The sequence below is a fragment of the Dioscorea cayenensis genome, chromosome 11, assembly GCF_009730915.1.
Source record: "Dioscorea cayenensis subsp. rotundata cultivar TDr96_F1 chromosome 11, TDr96_F1_v2_PseudoChromosome.rev07_lg8_w22 25.fasta, whole genome shotgun sequence".
NCBI classification, from domain to species: Eukaryota; Viridiplantae; Streptophyta; class Magnoliopsida; order Dioscoreales; family Dioscoreaceae; genus Dioscorea; species Dioscorea cayenensis.
The window spans coordinates 12,126,001-12,130,616 of NC_052481.1; the positions used below are offsets into that span (position 1 = coordinate 12,126,001).

General features: G+C 41.1%; 1 non-coding gene across 1 annotated transcript; it reads right to left on the minus strand.

Moving 5' to 3' along the window:
- Positions 1-890: 890 nt before the first annotated feature.
- LOC120272930 lies at positions 891-997 on the minus strand. The gene has a single exon (XR_005540462.1). It is a non-coding gene; the product is annotated as a small nucleolar RNA R71 (small nucleolar RNA).
- Positions 998-4,616: the final 3,619 nt, after the last annotated feature.

Below are 4,616 nucleotides of genomic sequence, written 5' to 3' on the forward strand. Positions count from 1 at the left end.
TGCCTCTCCTATCTTTCATTTGTGCCTCTTTCTTTTTTTCTTATTTCTATTTGCATTGATTCTTATTCACATTACTATTAATTCATCCTTGTTCTAGTTAAATAGTATTCTTTGTGTTTCTGATCACTATTTCCTGTGGATTCGACTACCCATTCATCGGAGTATTAGTACTTCAACAAACTTGTACAATTATGGTACACAAGCAAAAGGGCATTGTCAAGTTTTTTGTCGTCGTTGCCAGGGAATAGGTGTTTCAGAAACACTTTGCACATTGCTATTTTAGCTATTCATCATTCGTTCTATTTCATGTCTTCTTATTCTTCCATCATCCTGATTTGTTTTTCTTTCTTTGGTTGCAGCTCCAGGTTATGACCCGTGGAAACCCTTCAACATTGGTTGAAGGAAATCCATACATTGAACAAAGAATTCATAGAAGGAGGAAAGAACTTGTGCAAGAAAAGTCTAATCAAGCTGAGATAGAAGGTGATGGGTCAGATAATATGTCAGAGCAGAATGGGCAGCAGAGGACACTCTCAGATTATGCCAGATATGCAGTTCTTGGCACACAATTTAGCATTGTTTGGCCACCGATTATAGCTTATAATTTTGAGCTCAAGACAGCATTCATCCAAATGTTATAGCAGTCAGCACAGTTTAATGGTTTGGCCGATGAGGATCCAAACAATCACATAGAAAACTTCTTTGAAATGTACAATATGCTCAAGATTAATGATGTTACAGATGATGCTGGCAAGTTGAGGGCCTTCCCATTCTCCTTGAAAGGTAGAGTGAAGCAATGGCTACATTCATTGCTGAGAGTATTGATCACTACATGGGAGAAGATAATAGAAGCCTTTCTTGCTCGATGTTTTCCTCCTGAAAAATCTATGAAGCTTAGGAATGAAATATCCTCTTTTGTGCAAACGGAATTGGAGTCTCTATTTGAGACATGTGATAGGTTCAAGGAGATTTTTTGGAAATGTCCTCAACATGGGTTCCCCGAATGGATGATCATTCAGACTTTCTATAATGGGTTGAATCTGAGCACAAGATAGTTACTTGATGCTGGAGCAGGAGGTACGTTAGGAAGAAAGACCCTGGAAGAAGCCTGGCATCTCATTAAAGAAATGGCTATGAATAGTTATTAGTGGAACACAAGAGACAGAAAGAAGGTAGCCAGACTTCATGAAATTGACACAGTTATTTCATTGGAAGCCCAAGTGGAGTCATTAAGCAAGAAGTTAGACCTTCTAACTTCTAATAGAGTGGTTGCAGTGACAAGTTGCACATGGTGTGGGAGAGGATATGCAAGGAGAAACTTAAGATATCCATATAGCAACATCTACAATTTAGGTTTGAGGAGCCATCCAAATCTTTCATGGAGTAATCACAGGCAACAGAAGATAATGGCACCACCCAGTTTGCAATAATAACAATAAGCCCCAAACATGGAGAACTGAGTTTCAGGGTTTGAAAACTGGATGACTGATCTAGAGAAGTCTTTAACCAAGTTCATTCAATCATCGGATATACGATTTCAATCGGTTGAAGCCACACTTCGCAACCACACCACATCATCGCACAATTTAGAGAATCAATTAGGGCAAATTGAGAAGTCGTTATCGGAGAGACCTCAAGAAAGCTTGCCTAGTAACACCGAAACTAATCCGAGAGAACATGTGAAGGTAATCACTTTGAGAAGTGATCGTGAGGTTGAGGGTAGGCTTCCAAGTGAGAAGACCAATGTTGAAGCACCTGAGATCTTGGAGATTGAGGAGAGAACAAAAGGAAATGAGGCGGCATCCCCATCTTACAAGCCATGAATTCCTTATCCTTCAAGATTGAAGAATGACCAAAATGATGAGTAATACAAGAAGTTTATGGGTTTATTCAAATAGTTGCACATCAACATACCATTTGTGGAGGCATTGTCTCAAATGCCTCGGTAGGCAAAGTTTCTTAAGGACCTATTAACCAACAAGAGGAAGTTAGAGTAGAGTGCATTTGTGATCTTAGATGCTACTTATTTGGCGGTGTTGCAAAAGAATATACTGAACAAGAAGAAGGACCATGGAAGTTTTATTATTCTGTGCAACATTTGTAACTTGGATAAAGAAAAGGCATCAGTGGACTCAGGCGGTAGCGTCAACGTCATGCCTTATACATTCTTCGATAAGCTAGGCTTGGGAGAGCTTAGGCCCACTCGGATGACATTACAATTAGCGGACCAAATGGTTAGACATTAGAGGGGCATCATCGAAGATATACTTGTGAAGGTTGACAAGTACATATTTCCTGTGGACTTTGTAGTATTGGATATTGATGAGGATGTCGATGTCTCACTGATACTTGGGAGGTCGTTCTTGCGTACTTCCAAGGCTCTTATCGACATGGATGGCGGGGAGTTGACTTTATTAGTTGGGTATGACAAGTTTACATACCGCCTTGTCGACGCCATGAGACATTCGCAGACTTTGATGATACTCTTTACTTTCTTGACACTACCGATGAACTAATAGATGAATATGTGCACAAAATGATGAATCCGGACACATATAAAGGGGTGCTAGATCAAGAAGTGGAGATTGAAGAAGTCTTGATACTTGGTCTAGTGGACAAGGTACAACCTTGATAAGTGTCTAAATGTAGGTGTTTTCATATATATATCGTACGCACTTTGCATGTATTTTGTGAGGTTTGATGCCCGTTTCGCGCTTAATCGTCAATTATTTGCTTTGTAGGGCATATGGAAGCCATGGAGAACAAGAAGATATCATTTTAGCAAAAAGAGAAGAAAACAGGAATTTCATACTATCCCCCATACTACCCGAGTATGGGGGCCGTATGCATCTATAGCGATGGATTGATTTGGTGTTACGTCCAGATTTCTATACTACCCAGTATACGGGGGCCGTATGGAGGCCATATGCACCCGTATGGAACGCGAATCTAGGGTTTTCACGAGTGCTATATGACCCCCATACGACCCCTATCACGGCCCGTATGCCTCGGGGGGTATATATACTCACTTTTAGGGCTGATTAAAGGACTTTTTGCTGGCCGACTTTTGGGAGATCATTTTGGGAGATTTTTGGGCGACCTTGGGGAGGAGAAGAAGGGCAAGAAAGCTAGAAGATCATTCAAGCCCAAGGTCCAAGGCTCTCAAGGCAAGAAGGCAACATCATTCAAAGGGAGATCGATCACGACTTGAAGGAAGGAGAACAGCGGCTAGAGGAGCGTCATTCGGCATTCCTTTGGCGGGGAAGCGTCATTTGGCATATTCTCGCCTCATCCTTCACCATTTCATCTTGGGAGTGTCATACTATGTCTTTGTTTCATGTTTTTGCTTGATTGTATGCTTTGTTATGAGATGATGACACACTAGACCCCCCAAGGCCACGGGTGTTGGTGAACCTTGGGGGTTTTATCATGTATTTTTGGATGATTACTTGTTAATTCTATGCTTGGGTATATTTTGAGATCTAATCCATTGTTTTTCATGCTAAGTGTTACACCAAGGAGAAATCCATAGCTCTTTTTATGAATGATGCATGTAGATGTGACTTGCTCGCATGTATTAGGTCATGAATGGATTAGAAGGGGATACTTGTATCATCACGCCGAGAAATTGGGTGTTTGGTAGCCCTCCATGTAGGTTTAATCCGAAGAAGAGTAGGTTTATTCCTAAGCGAGATTTCCTTGTACTTAGTGCAATCGTAGGAATGTAGATTTGGAAGAAATTCCTATCTATGTTCAGTATGGGATTAGGGTTCAATCGCCGAGAAAGTGGGGTTGATCTAATCTTGGAATCTCATGGTCCAATTTACCCTTGCATCTTTAAATCATCATCCATGTTGCATGATAACCCCTCAAGGGGATCCACATCCATAGGCCTTTGCACTTCATTGATTCTCTTGCTTGCTTATTGCTTGTTCTCTCTAATTTGCTAGCAAATCTTGTGTTTAGTTTTTATTTGTATTTTGTAGAGTAAATCCATCACTTAAGATCTTAGGCTAGATAATAGCTCGAGAAGGAGTAATAGGAGATCCTTAGCCCGTGGAATACGATCCTCGTGTCTTTGCACGAGGTATTACTGGCGATCCCGTACACTTGCGGTGAAGCGATTAAGTTTTTGGCGCCGTTGCCGGGGACCATTAAGGAATTCTAGGAAACTTTTTAGATTATTACTCTAGCCATTTCATTCTTTACTCATTTGTTGTTTTTTTCTTTTCCCTTGATCTTAACTTTCTATCAATTTTTTTCTTGGTTGTGCAAGTCTGCGTGCATGACATGTTCGAATCCATCGACCTTGATTACACCATACATGGCAAATCCGAACATCAAGTTGGAAGACTACTGTATATAGATTTGATGGTGGATTAATGGGCAAAGCCCAACTTCATGTTTCACAATTTCCGAATGATTGTCTAGGCGCACTTTTTACTATCGGGGGACCCTAGTATAGCTTATGATGGAAGTAGGCGGCACGCGATGTTTAAGACCTTTTTTTGGAAAGTGGTGCCCCATCGGTGAGTGGAGGAAACATGTCACTAGCCGAGCTGTTTATGTTGACTACGAGGGTCGGAGATCCACTTGCCATGATTCCCACTACGGAG